The 15,005-nt window shown below is 47.9% G+C and overlaps 1 protein-coding gene across 1 annotated transcript in view; it reads right to left on the reverse strand.

Moving 5' to 3' along the window:
* Positions 1–15,005, reverse strand: part of LOC138583003 (polycystin-1-like) — a 569,194-nt gene that overhangs the window by 418,965 nt on the left and 135,224 nt on the right. The gene's annotated exons all lie outside the window — the stretch shown is intronic.

The following is a 15,005-nucleotide window of genomic DNA, read 5'->3' on the forward strand; positions in this document are numbered from 1 at the left end:
ATGGGATGCGAGGCCATAGGAGGCAGGTGAAGGGAAGACCCTCAGCTGAGAGCTACGCCCACTCCGCCGAGCCCCACGTTGAGCGAGGCCCTGTGAACTTGTTCCCTGCGTCCCGCCGCCTGCCCCGCTCTCCAGGCACACCCTGCGTGTGCCGGCGCTGAGTGTCCTGAGGCTGACCCATTGCTGGCTCCCTGTGTGCGGCCTCCGGAGTGGAACGGCCGTCCGTACGGCCGTAGCGAAGAGGACTGGCCTGCGCCGTCCGTTGGCTGCTCCGCCCATTCCTGCGGTAAGCGGCCCGATGCGGGGAGCTATGGACACCAGCCGGCTTTGCGAGCGCCGCCGCCCTGGAAGGGGCCGCCTTGAAGAAGAAATTTATCCCGGCGTCAGAAGAGCAGTCCTGGGAGGGCCGCTCCGTTCTTCCGTAGCGTCGAGCAGCCACCGTGCGGAGTCTAGCGTGTCTCTGCATCTCCCCAATGTGGCAGAAGTAAGTGCACCTTGGTGTTTTCATCGCTCCTCCGGGGGCTTTCACGAACTTTTGTTGTCCCCGCGCTTGTCGTCCACCGCGTTGCCGGGCCCGGGCATCCGTATGAATGTAGTGGGGAGCCGACTCTGACGCAGAGTACCGTATTGCTCCTAATGGTGGGAGAAGTGGTCTGAGCTGCGAACTACCGTGGACAACTTAATAGGGGGCAAGCCGAATTCCTGTTAAGGCATCAGAACTTCTTCTAACGCCGCTTGGTGCCTTAAGGCAGTGAGGGGATAACTAAATGAGTTAAGGAGTAACGCCGCTGGCTGGCAAGCATCTCCGCAAAGCAGAAAGAGTGGGACACAACAGTCCGTTCATAGTACCCACGCAGGTAGATGTCAACCTTGCGCAGGACATTATTATATCGCAGTGCTGGTCCAGGCTGTGTAGCTAAGCGGGCTGACACAAGGAAGTATCGTGAAAGACATCTAAAGCGCTGAGTCTCAACAGAGCACTAGAGGAACCCTGTGCTGTGAAAATAGAATAAATACACATAAAGACACACCGTTGCAAACAGAAGACATGGCAGCTTTACCTGGGATATCTGGTCCCCCCATTTTTATGCCTGCCCCAGGCGCGGCGAGAATCGCTTGGCCCCAATGGCACCAGGGCTTTATGCACTACATGAAAGCAGCCGGGGGAACGGCCTATTCCAGCGAGAGGAAGTTGGCATTATTGCTACATTTTTTGGGTTTTGAGGGCCAGAGGATTTTTGAAACTCTCCCTCAGCTAGCGAGTGACGGAAGCGGCGATGAATTAAATGAGTTTGAGTCAGCATTGGTGAAACTTGATAAGCATTTCAACCCAAAAAGGAGCACGATTTTGTAACGTTACAATTCCTGGATGCGCACACAAGCTCATAGTGAATTTGTTGAGGATTATGTGACAGCGTTGCAACATCTGGCCCGTACATGCAAGTTCCAAGGAAGTTTCGACGAACATATTCGCGATCAATTCATGACCCATTGTCGATCGAATAAGATACGGGAGGAACTGTGGCTGAAGGATGAGTCTAGCTTAGATGAAGTATTGGACTTGGCCAAACGTGTGGAGCATTCCCTGGCATGTGTGGCCAAACTCTCCAAAACTGAAGGAGGAGAGCCCAAAGAAAGTAAGCCGGAGGTGTTGACTGTGGCTGAGGGAAAGAACAAAAAGAGAGGAAGAAATAAACAGTCAGGGAGGAGCAATCCGGAAGAAAGGAAGAATCAAGATTTGATGCAGAGATATGAGAAGAAAGAGGATAAGAAGGACGAAAGGCTATGCTATCGGTGTGCCAGTGCAACACACTTTGCATCCTCTGTTGTATGTCCAGGGCGAAAGAGCACATGCTCTAAATGCAAAAGGAGAGGACATTTAGCATTATGCTGCAAGAACTACCAATTTGGACAGTCAGGCCAACGAAGGGTCCTCTACGTAAATGAGGAAGAAGATGGGAGGTCTTCAGAAGACGAAGTTGTGGTGCCATTGCAAAATGTTATCGTTAATACTGTTAATGTTGTTACCAATGGTGGGGACCCTGATGATTGTGAACGGCCCTATGCTGTGGTAACGGTGAATGGGTGTAAGGTATCCATGATGGCTGACTCAGGGTCGAAAATAACCCTAATATCCAGGGTTGCGTTTGAGTGCGAAATGAAAGGGGTAGTGTCTGAGTTATCAGAGCCCGACATAAGTCCAGGAGGGTACAACCAAGATCGTATTGATTTATTGGGTTATGTATGGAGTAGGTTCGAATTCAAGGGACGCAGTTGTGATGGCAAAGTGTATGTTACTAAGAAGGGGCAATCCTTGTTAGGGTGGAGAGAACAAAAGAATTTAGGGATCAAACTCGATCCCAATCACCCAGAGCAGGTGCTGCAAGTCTCCGAAGTATCCGTGACTCACGGCAGGTACGTGTCGGAGTATGGGAAAGTATTCGATGAGAAGTTGGGAAAGGTGAGAGGGTTTCAGCACCAGATAACATTAAAAAGGGGCAGTATACCTATCGTGGCGAGACTTTTGCTTTGAGGGAGAGTGTGAAGAAGGAATTACAGAAGCTATTGGAGTCAGGAGTGATTGAGAGAGCTGGGGGGGTTGAATGGGTCTCCCCAGTGGTGATTGTGAAGAAAAGGTCAGGAGACATAAGGTTATGCGTTGATATGCGCGAGTTGAATAAGTGTGTGTTGGTGGACAGACACCCCCTGCCCAACATGGGTGAGCTATTGACCATGGTGGGTGGAGGAAGGTATTTCTCTAAACTGGACATGACGTCAGCCTATCATCAGGTCGAATTGGAGGAGGCATGTAGGAAGGTTATGGCTTTTGTAACACATGAAGGCGTTTTTCAATTTAGGAGAAAGCCGTTTGGGCTGGCGTCCGCCTCGTCAGTATTTCAGAAAATCATGGATCGTTTGTTGAGGAGACTGAAGGGAGTGTTCTGTTTTCAAGATGATGTGTTGGTGAGTGGTGTAACAATGGAAGAGCATGACAGGAATCTACGCAAGGTTTTGAGGATATTTGAGGAGAGAGGTATCACTTTGAGAGGTGAGAAGTGTAAGTTTGCGGTGACGAAAGTGGACTATCTAGGCCATGAAGTGTCGGGGGATGGAGTTAAGCCCAAGGAAGACATGGTAAATACCATAAAGTGTATTGAGAAACCGAAAAGCAAGAATGAGCTGCGCTCTTTTCTAGGAATGATGGAATTTTATCATAAATTTGTGATAAACTATGCTGACAAAGTACAGGAAATGAGAAAGATTCTTAAAAAGGGTGCCGATTTTGTATGGAATAGTCAGTGTGACATGGAGTTTAACAGAATAAAGGAAGAAATAAATATGGCTCGTCCATTAGGATGCTTTGACATGAGGAAGCTAACCATTATCACAGTAGATGCTAGTGAGAGTGGACTGGGAGCTGTGCTATCCCAGAAGCAAGAAGATGGTTCTGAAGAGGTGATAGCCCATGCCTCGAGAGGTCTCAAGGGAGCGGAGTTAAGATATTCAGTGCTAGAAAAGGAGGCTCTGGCGTGTTTTTGGGCTGTGGAACGTTTCAGAAATTTTGTGTGGGGTGTAGAGTTTGTGATACGCACGGATCACAAACCCCTAAAAGCCATTTTTGAAAATAAAGGCCTTGACAAAGTCTCTCGGAGAGTGGCAGGCTGGGTTACCAGGATGCAGACACATTGTTTAAGGATGGAAATCATACCCGGGAGGGAAAATGTTTTGGCTGACAGTTTATCAAGGATAAGGGTGGCAGGACCCGAAAGTGTGGAGAGTGAAGAAATGGAGTTAGTGTTTGTTAACACTGATGGTATTGTGTCCAAGCAGGAGTGGTTAGACAAGGTGGAAAGAGATGATATCATAAGGAGAGTAATCACATATGTTGAATCTACCGCATGGCCAAATAAAGTGGAATTGGCGGAAGATGTGAAGCCATATTGGGAGGTGAAGGATGAATTATCTGTTAATGATAATATTTTGTTCAGATGGGATAGGGCAGTGGTCCCGATTGGTTTGAGAAAGAAAGTGGTCGATCTAGCACATAGCGGTCATATTGGAGTTACCAAAACCAAAGGAGTATTAAGAGAAGATTATTGGTGGCTGGGTTTTGACAAGGAGATAGAAAATGGTTTGGCAAATTGCCAGTTTTGTGTTAAGAGTGGAAAGGGAGTGGTAGCCAGAAAGCAACCATTGGTGGACGTCGGTCTTCCGTCCAGGATATGGAGTGATATTGCCATGGACATACTTGGTCCTGTGGAACTAGGTTATGCCAGTGGTAAATATATTGTTTTGGTTGTAGATCTGTTTTCCAGATGGGTGGATTTTAAGATCGTGAGGGACATCACGGGTGAGAATATGATAAAGGTTCTACAGGAGATTTTTGCAAATGAGGGTTTACTTGAAACTGTATTGACCGACAATGGTCCCCAGTTTATTGGAGAAAACTTCACTAACTATTTGAGGAAGTGTGGGGTTGGTCACAAAAGGACTTCATTGTACCATCCCGAGTCAAATGGTGTGGTTGAGAGAATGAATAGGTGTGTGATGGAGAGTGTACGTATGGGAGAGGAGTGTGGTTTGGACAAGTTAGTCTTGATACAGAATAGAATGTGGGCTTTGAGGATGGCGCCACATTCTACAACCGGTTTATGCCCGTTTGAGCTCATGAGGGGGAGGAAGCCGTATTCTATGGCTTGTCCACCATGGCTTGGTAGGTGTAGGGAGACCGATCTCGTTGTGGACGAAGTGAGAAGGTCATTGGTGAAGCAGAAGTCAGATTGGGTCAAGCATGAAAACTTGAGGAGAGGGAAGAAGGAGTTACGTGTGGAGTGTGGTGACTGGGTCAGGATAAAGAGAGGAGTGATGAAGAGGAAAGGGGACTCCCTTTATTCTGATCCTGTCAGAGTTGTGGCAGTCATGAAAGGGGCAGTGCGAGTTGCCGGAGGGCAAGTGTGGAATAAAGATAGAATTGCCACTGTGAGGAGAGGCCATATGTGAGGGCCATGTGTGTGGTGATGCCCGGGAAATTAACTTAAGGAACTGATAACCGTCCCATTCATGGCGGCCTGTTTTAAATCAGTTTTATGAAATGTAGCCTAGTTCTTGTAACACATATAAAAGGAGTAAAGTGATCTAATGAAATATTACGTGAAATGAAAAAATGAGTTAAAAAAAAAGGGGGAAGATGTGTTGTGTTGCTTCTCCTTAGGGGAGGAAACCTTCCCATCTGAAAGGTATTGCAAGAAGCCTCATATGTGAAGAGGCCATACTTTATGATGTCATGGAATGTTGGTGCATGTTTCTTGTTTTGTTCTAGGATTGTCAGTTGGAGGAGAGAGCTGAAGAGAAGGGAGCCTATGAGATGTGGGGGTCTTCTTTTCCCATAATTAACCTAAATAAATCCTAATTTCAAACTTCCCTGCCTCTGCCGCATCTTCATAACAGGGAGCAACAAACAGTTCTAAACGGACCTGGGTAAAAATGAGGCTAAGTGTGTGAGGGGTAACAAAACGGGATGGGGCAAAAGATTTCTAAAGGGGATTGAGGTACTGGGTGAAAGGATAAGGATAGCGCCACTGCTGGTGTAGGGGAGGCAGGGGTAGGGACTGTGCCAGTGTTTTGGGTATGGCATGGTGGAAGGGCGTTGGGGCTGGGGCAATAGGAGGTGAAGGGTGGGGAATTGGAGATGGGAAGGCAGGAGGAGCATAAAAGAGGTGGTAAGCACTGCCTAGCACCACTTTTGTGCTCACTTACCTTGCCAGGCTCGCCAGTCGCTGCAATCGTCACAGGAAGAGTACCTGTCCTTCCTGTCCTAACCAATCAAAACAGTGGCTGGGGAGGGACAGTAAGTCACGGGGCTGGACGGAAGTCAGGTGGTCACGCTCCTATTTTTATACTGCCTTTTTATATTCCAAGGGGTGGGAGGGCAGCCAGTGAGACTCGTGGCCGGCCTCTGCTTTGGGCAGGCATTGACCTGAGAGGAGGTCATGCCGTGCCCTATATTTGACTCGTGTCGGCCCAAGACCCACTGGGCTCTCCCAGCTCTACTAGCGCTCTGCTGGACACTGCAAGGAAGAAGTCTGATGTCACCAGCAAAGGGAGCGTGTAACATGCACATTGCAAAGGGCACATTCATGTACTGAATTATTTGCTTTATAGACTGCCAACATGAGGGCAACAGCTCGGGGGTTCCCCTGAGGATTGGCGCCCATTTGAACTGCAAAGGTTGAAAGGCCCTAGTCTAAGCTTACCCTAGCCTCTTCATTGTGCATTGCCTGTACCCAGTCATCCGATCCCGTGTCTCACCAATGCCTAACTTGTCATCTCACAAGTGTCTCAGTGCATTGCCTGGCCCGGCCGGCCCTTCCTCCATTCCTGATATTACCCCTCCTTGGTCCATCCTCTCACCCTCATATCACCTGACCACGGTTCTCTTTCCCTTTCTTATATTGCATCTGATTTGCCCATCCTATATACCATATATCGCCTTAGCCTGGCTCTTACATTACCCTCGCCTGGTCCTTCATCTCTACATCATATCACCTAACTATGAACCATCCACCCTCCCTTATATTGCCTGTGCCTATCCTCTCTTCCTTACAGTGCCTGAGACTGGCACAACCACCCTCCCTTACATTACCTGTGCCCGGTTTATCGTCTCTTCCTCATATCGCCTATGTCCCACTCCCCCCACCTTATATTGCTGGTACTTGACCCATCCTATCAACTGACACTGGCCCACCAGCTCTTCCTTAAAATAAGTGTCCATGGTTCACGATTTCTTGCTCATATTGACTTACCCTACACATTCTTCCTTCCTTATATCACCTGACCCTGGCACATCCTCCCTAATATTGCATGACCCTATGTCACCTGACCCTGGTCAATTTTTTCTCCCTCATACCCCATGGCCCTTGGCTAGCCTCCCTCCCTAATATTGCCCATGCCTGACCCATCCTGTCCACCTTATTTCATCTGAGTCCAGTCTGTACTCCCTCCCTTGTACCACCTGATCGTGACCCAGTGTTAGGAAAGATTTCCATTTCATGTGTAATTTTCCCTCCAGTTGTGAACCCCCCAACTTTTTGATTTGTTTAAACACCATAGTCTGACTTTACAAGAGGAGCACAGCCTTCTGCTGCACTCCCCTGGGTTTTTCGCTCACTTTATTATGGGGAAACTGACATGCCCTTAAAGACAGTCAGTACTGGGAGATTTTTGTTTCCCTTAGTCCTTGTCAGTGTAGCAACTTTTCTACAACATGTAGCAAGTGTACAATGTATCTTACAGTACAGTGCACTTGGGCCTAATAGTCATTTCCAAAGGGCCTAGATACTCTCGAAGGATTTTGTAGGACAAGTGCAGATGTGCTTTGGACAGGGATGGTGGCAGCTTATAATTTTGCATATTTTTAACCCTTTCTTGCCAGGTAAACTGCGATTACCGTGTTTGGCATGGTTAGGTGGCCTGGCTCCAAAATGGCCATGCCACAAGGTTCTTTGTCCTGTCCTTTGGCCATCTTACCCTGGATCTTATTTGGTCATGCATTTTACAGCAAAATGGCAAGCTTCCGCAGGCTTCTGCATGCCTTGTGTGTGCGCTCCCAGGATGAAGGCTGGAACGTCTGGTTCCAATACACATCCTGGGTGCCAGATAGTCTGAGGTGCTGTGAATGCCTAGGACCACTTTGGTCTGGAATTGGTCCACGTATGGTGTGCCTGAATGTGAGCAGATATCCCATTGGGTCCTCTCCGTTTTGGCGCGAATGACATTCTGGATAAGAGAAGGGCCCACACAGCCATACCATGTCGATCTCTGGAATTCTCACTGAATGAAGGATAGGATCCAAGTATCCTGAAACTAATAAGCCGAATCGAGGAACCACTGGTGACCCGCTGGAAGGTTTGCCACCTTGAGCCCACTGTCGTCCGTCTGGACCCCTCTGCATCTGATCGAACTAGAAAGTCTGCGAAGACGCTTTCACCCATTGGAACAGTGAGACCAACTATTCTCGGCACCTTCATCAAACCCTGCAAGTAAGCCTTCTGGGAAGTGTCCCTGGGGCAACCAGTGGGCTGACCAGCTTGTGCAGGATACTTGCTCTATCTCCTCCGCTGCTTCGAGGTGACCCTCGAAACTTGGTATCCCGTAAGCTGTGTTCATGGCACTCTCACACCGGATTTTGTTCACTTGGCCTTCCCAGGTCTGGAGTAAAGAGAACAAGAGTGCACGCGGGTTACCGTGTCGCCCAGCCGTGGTGACGAACTTTGCAGGTGCGCTACTTTTGTGCCCCTCTTGCCCCTGAAGCCTACTGCTGTGAAACTGGCCTGATCTACCCACCAGGAGCGGCGATATCACCACTGTCCCGTTTGGGAATCAACGCTACAGCTTTGCAGCTGAAAGCCGCAGAGACGCAGAAATTGCTGCATTTCAACCTGCAACCGAAGTGGACTCGACTGCTGAAGTTTGGTCCGGAGTGTACCTAAGGGCGGTGAGTACTAACGACCTTTACCAGTGGCCCCTAGCACATCCACCCATTTTTATGCACAAGTGGCCCCTGAGGGCCCCTCTCCTTTCCACTGCTAGTGCGAACTAGCAAACTATTCCCAAGTCTTGGAATAGACTCTGCCCTCAAGTGGAGGCCTTCCTCAAATAGTGGGAATTTATTCTTCATCGCCTCACCCACCTTCCTGAGCTGCTTCAGCCTCCTGAAGGGACCCCGTTTTCACCCATCTGCACTACTGTGTGCACCAGCATTGCAAGTACATTTGAGCAATAGGCTCCCCTCATCTTAGGGACTGGGCTGCCTTTCAGTTAGGATTGTGATTGATGTCAAATTGCCTAAAGACTCTGCACTACCTGCTTCCTTCCCTTTTTAGGTTGTGGACCCATTTTGTGCATTTAACCCTTTAGGCCCCTTGGTCTTGTATATATGTATTCTGATAGGATTGTGTTCGTTTATTAGTATTGCTGTGATTATCATTAAGTGTATGACTTTCAAAGGCCTTAAAATAAATGTCATTGTATTTTTATAACTACACCTGACTGGGAGTAATTTGTAAGTGTCCTTTGCTCTGTGTGCTCATTGAGGTCTTTCAGTCACCCTCACCCCTCCTGAGACCTAGTCTTGACCGCCGCCAAGCTACCTTGATTGGTCTGGCTTGTCCAGAAGGTTGCCCTTTTCCAGGAAACCTCTGCCCACCAGGTCTGAGTTCAGAAATCCATCTTAACACCCAGCCTCTCTACCTTATATGACCTGCTCCTGCCCCATCCTCGCTAACACTTACCACTTGTGCTTGGTCCATCCTCTCTCCCTCATATCGCATAAGTCTGGCCTAACCTTCCTCCCTTACATTGCCTGTGCCTGGCCCATGCTGTCCACCTATATAACCTGAGCCCAGCCCATCCTCTCTCTCTCTCTCTCTCTCTCTCTCTCTCTCTCTCTCTCTCTCTCTCTCTCTCTCCCTCTTCTCATGTGACCTGGTCCATTTGTTACCTGTGTCTTTCCAGTGCCAGTCCCCATATATTCCCTGTGACTTGGCTACGCCGACTCAAACCTCTGCAATGCTATGAATGTATAACAGATGTATCCTCTTCCCTTGGTATCACCCACGCCATCATGTCCTTGGCATATCACATGCACCATGCTCACCTTTTCCCTGGTTGCCACACTTTGCAAGCTCCCGCACGCCACCCTTTATCGTTTATGTGCCAGCCCATTCTATCCCTGGTGTATTGCCTGCGCCAGCTCCATCATCTAATAGGATTGCTTGTACCAGCACCAAACACTCTGTTGTGTATTGTGGGCGTCTGCCCCCACCCTTTCCAATATGTGTGCAACCCCTCCCCTTTTAATTGCCGATGGCTGGGTTTCTGGGATTACCGTGAAATGATTGAAAAGAAATCACCTACTGAGAAATTACCGAATTTAGTTTGATCGATTTTCTTTAATAATGTTTGGGGAGACCCCTGCACCACCCTCACCCCCACATCCCCCTACAGTAATATATCCCTTACCCCAGCCCCCATCTATTTTTAATAAAATTGAGCACATATCCCCAACGAATTCGACCCAAAAAATGCAGTAATTTCTCATTAGGTATTTTTGTATTCGATCATTTCTGCAGACACCGGTTGATGTCCTCTGCTGTGTCTGTCTGCTGTATGTCCCATTATGGCTGCCTTTGCAACCTGAGCCTTCATACCACGTGACTCACCTGCTCCTAGACTACACTGTTCTTTGTGCTTGACCCTTTCTCTCTGCCGTGTCTCCCCTGAGTCTGATGTCACTGTAACACCTTCCCAATGCCTTCGTCCTCCATCCCACTGCCCGAGACGTCCATGTTTCCAGCTGCTCGTGTGGCCTATTTCCTGGTCTGGTCTCGTAGCTAGGTCACGTGGTTTATCAGTAGAACATTCAGTGAAGGGAGGTATAAACTGAAGAGCAAACGCAAAAGAGCTCTACTGGCAAATAGGCCTAAAAATGAAAGGGATGCCCCTTGCCTCCCAAATCCTCTGTGCCAACTTGACCACCACTGACGCGTGCAAACAGAGGGATAACGAATGGTTCATCCTCACCCTACCCATAATCATCGAATGGTGGCATCCAGCTGCAGGACGTAGAAACAAGATCTTTCGTAAAACCTATTTCATATACACATTTCTCAAATTTGAACATGAAATTCAGCAGGACCGTAACAACAGTTGCACAAACTTTCAAACATTTCGACAGCTTCCCTCCCACCCCCAATTCACTGTGTGACAATCTACACCCACATCTTTAGCTATAAATGATAATCTTGAGATCAGATATACGTCAGCATCTTCACAGTGACATCCCTTCTCCCCAAGCTGCGCCCTTTCTATCGCTCCATCCACCACAGTTCCGGATGCCATCCCCGCTCTGGGGGCACCCCTCTCTCCGCTCTATTTATGCCTCTCTTAGTGGGAAAAGCTGTTCAGAATGCTTAATTCACTGGGATATCATGTTTCTGGCACACCAAAGCCTTCCTTTGCTGGGGATACATTGGGACAATAAGCAGCCTGCATTTCTCATCTCAAATTGGCAATTGGCGCTATAGTTTGTGTAGTATTTGAAGGACCCAATGCAAACATAAACAGCGCATTTTAAAGCATTTTGGTCCATTAGTACCCGGGACGCGCGGCTGAACAGGAATACTGTGTGGTGATTGGCTCATTTGCGAGCCACACCACACGGTATTCCCGTCCACACCGTGCGTGCCGGCTACTCTGTTCCCGGCGAGGGGCGTGGCAGCCCCTCAGCCAATAAGGAGGCTCGAAAAGGGGCAATCCCCACTCCAAGCCTCCCCATGGCTGGAGGCTTCCCTCGTCCCCCGCCGTGGACTCAGAGAAGACATTTTTTTTTTCCCCTTTCCTCCTCCCACCCCACCCCACTTACCTTCTATCTCGCAGTCTCCGGCGGGGGATGATGGAAACCTCCAGCTGTGTGGAGACTCGGAGCGGGGCCATCCCCGCTCCAAACCCCCACACGGCTGGAGGCTTCCATCGTCCCCCGGCGGAGACTGCGGTACGTTTTTTTTTTTCTTCCTCACCCCACTTACCTTCTTTTTTTCTTCTTATCTTGGGAGCGGACGTGCTGGGAACAGAGTGTTCCCAGCACGCCTGCTCCCGATGGCCACCATGGAAAGGGAAAACGGACTACGTTTTCCCTTTCCCGGCGGCCATTTTGTTTGCTGTTTTTTTTTATTTTATTTTTTTTCTGTTCCGATACGTCCCTCTCCCATGCTTTCTCTCACATAGGCTGCAAGGGGGCTTATAATGCTGACTTCAGCTCCCACCTGTGCAGGAGGCCGGTATGTGATGGACACAGGAATGCACCCCGTGCTAGGTCACTCCACTTCTATACAGAGAGGCTAATTCTGTCCTGCCCAGAAGGTGAGAGCCTTAGCACAGCATGTCTGTGTGTTTCTTTATGCTTCTTGACAATTACCCCCCTATTGCTGTGGGCAGACAGAGGAGAGCTGGAGCCAAGGGGAGACCGTAACTGCTGCATGCCTGGAAGTGATGATGAAATGTGCATGTGTGTTTATGAGAGTGGTACATGTGTGAGAGCGTGTGTGCATCTGGGAGTGAGTGAATGCACGTGAGAGCTTAAAGAGGGTACTTGTATGTGAAAGATGAGTAGTTACATGTATGTAAGTGCGGGCGATCTGGGAGTGCAGGTGCTCGCCTTCATGAAGTGGGTGCATGGGTGTGTTTGTGTATGTGCGAAGATTGTAGTGGGCTGGGAGGTGAAGCCAGGGTCCAGAAGCACATTCAGCATGCAACAGCGTATTACAGGGCAATGCAGTGATATATTGTAGGCACAGGCAGCATAAACATTTTTTACTGTGGCAATGCTGTCATATATTTGGCACATGCAACACAAAAATGGGTAGTGGCAATGGTGGCATGTGTTGTGAGCAAATGCAAAATGAATATGTCTCACTGTGGCATGGTGGCATGTACCACACATAGTCAGCATGGACATTTGCTCTTACAGCTGTATATTGACTTCTACTGGGCACAGACACCTTAAACATGTTATACAGTGGCAATACAGACATAATCTGCAACAAAACACCCCAGAGAGCTTTTTTCAGTTATATTAAACCTTTTCCATCCTAGGTGTACTTCTTCCACTATGGAGCCTTCTTTAAGACAGGCTAATCTATTAATGTACGCTTCAGAATTTTTGACCAATTTCAGGGCTCCTGTGGCCAGGTAAACTGCTTGAGAAAGTGGTTACCAGCCAATTGCAGGGGTATGTAGAGAAGGAATCACTACTTGACCCTTTTCAATTCGGTTTCAGGCCCGAATTTGGGACTGAGACAGCTCTGCTGGCAGGGCAGGATGATTTGCTAGCGGGCACGGACAGAGGAGATCTTTCATTACTGGTAATGTTGGATCTCTCTGCGGCCTTTGACACGGTTGACCATCTGATCCTGTTTAGTCGCCTGAGAGAAATTGGTATGTCTCCGAACATGCAATGAAATGGTGCGGCTCGTTTCTCTAAGGCCGATGTAGACAGGTTAAAATAGGTGGGGCTTCTCAAATCCTGTTCATCTGGGCTCTAGTGTACCACAGGGGTCTTCCCTATCACCCCTGCCCTTCAATCTTTACCTCCAGGCAGTGATGGACATCCTGAGGACTCATCTGATTAATTTTAATTCTTATGCCGATTACACCCAGGTGTTCATCAAAATAGGGAATGTTGATGAAACATTCCTTAGGCTCAAACAGTGTCTTGATGAAGTCAGCCTCTGGATGTCGGAAAATCAGCTGCAACTTAATCAAGCTGAGACCGAGGTGGCCCTGTTTGGACCAAAACATCATCTTGCTGCAAGAAACCGTCCCCAAAATCCATGCTTTTTGGGGGCTGAATAAAAATTTGCCTCTAAAATTGAAAATCTTGGGTGTATTTGGGAGGATAACCTTGCCAGTGAAAGCCAGGTCAGTGGCAAGGTTCAGGCAGTGTTCTACTCTCTTCGTATGTTACGACAGGTTCTGCCATTTATTCCAGACGATGATCATGCTGTTGCAGCGGGCTCCTTAGTAAATTCACACCTAGACTACTGCAACCGCCTTCTCACTGGATTCCGGCTAAGCAGCATCAGAGATTGTAAAGGGCACAAAACGCTGCCGTACGATTGGTCTCTCGATTGAGCAAGTCTGTCCATGTCTCGGCTGCTCAACGGACCCTCCACTGGCTTGCAGTGGAAGATAGAATACATTTTAAGGTGTCCTGTCTGATCTTCAAGAGCCTGAAGTGTTCCGCGCCTTCATATTTGGGTGATAAACCTAGTTGGTATTAACCGACTAGGATGTTATGTTCTCGGGAACAACTGCTGTGTCACAAGAGGAGACAGAAGATTTGCCGTCTACAGTCCTAAACTGTGGAATAGTATCCCTCGAGAAACTAGAGCCTTAGAATCATCTACCAGTTCCAAAGAGCCTGTAAAGCCTTTCTTTTTAAACAATGGGTCGATAGAGGCTCCTTTTTGGGGGCTTCCCAAATGTTCCTATTTGAAAATATTGTCTCATATACTGTCTCTTGGTTTTGCTTTGCATCTCCATATATCATCTGCACCTCTATATGATTAAGTTCGTCCTTGTGCATGATTACAAATGCCTTAAGCACAATGAAAGTATGTTTTAAAAAGTGGCAATACTGGTGTATAGTGTTATGTTATGTTATTTGGCATTTATATAGCGCTCTATATATCATTGGTATGATCTCAAAGCGCTGGTAGTTTTTAATGCCCTTGCGGACCGCAGTCCAGGTCAGTAGAGAGAGAAGGTGTGGTAGGGTGCGTGGGTGCACCAGTTATGTGTGCAGCTGATGAAATTGCCAGATGGTAGCTGCATCCTAGCGTTTAGGTGTGGTGGTGAAGATTTCAGTTGAATGTGTGCTGCCTGGTGGGAGGACACCCAGGCTGGGTTCTGGCTGTGTTAGGTCTGTAGGACGTTTATGTGAGCAGCTAGGCTGGATTGTCATGGGATAGCTGTGTTTTATTAGAGTGATGAGGTATTTCATAGGGTAATGTTCGTATGTGAACAGATAGGCCGAATTACCTGGGGTATAGCTGCATTCTAATTGTGTGATGGTGTAGAGAGTAAGCATAATGGTATGGGATAGGAGTGTTTGCATGGATTTATGAACCAATGCAGCAGGAGCAATTTCTAGGTTAAAGTTACTGATAATATTTGTTCTTCTGTCCAAGTTTGTCACTTGCCGACATTTACCATCCTGTCTAAATGTGATGCATGTCAATGTTCACAATTCTAATTAGGCGGTATCACAAAATGAAAATGTATTTTTCAGTGGCATGATGGCATATATTAGACAGAGCCAACATTAAAGTGTGTTCTTTTCGGGGCATACTATCATATATTGGACACAGCTAGCTTGACAAGGTTTTTGCACTTGCATATATTATTTGGACAAGTGCTGGCATATATTGTGTGGACCCACATCATGA

This window comes from Ambystoma mexicanum, chromosome 3q, assembly GCF_040938575.1.
Source record: "Ambystoma mexicanum isolate Mex_15411 chromosome 3q, UKY_AmexF1_1, whole genome shotgun sequence".
Classification (NCBI taxonomy): domain Eukaryota; kingdom Metazoa; phylum Chordata; class Amphibia; order Caudata; family Ambystomatidae; genus Ambystoma; species Ambystoma mexicanum.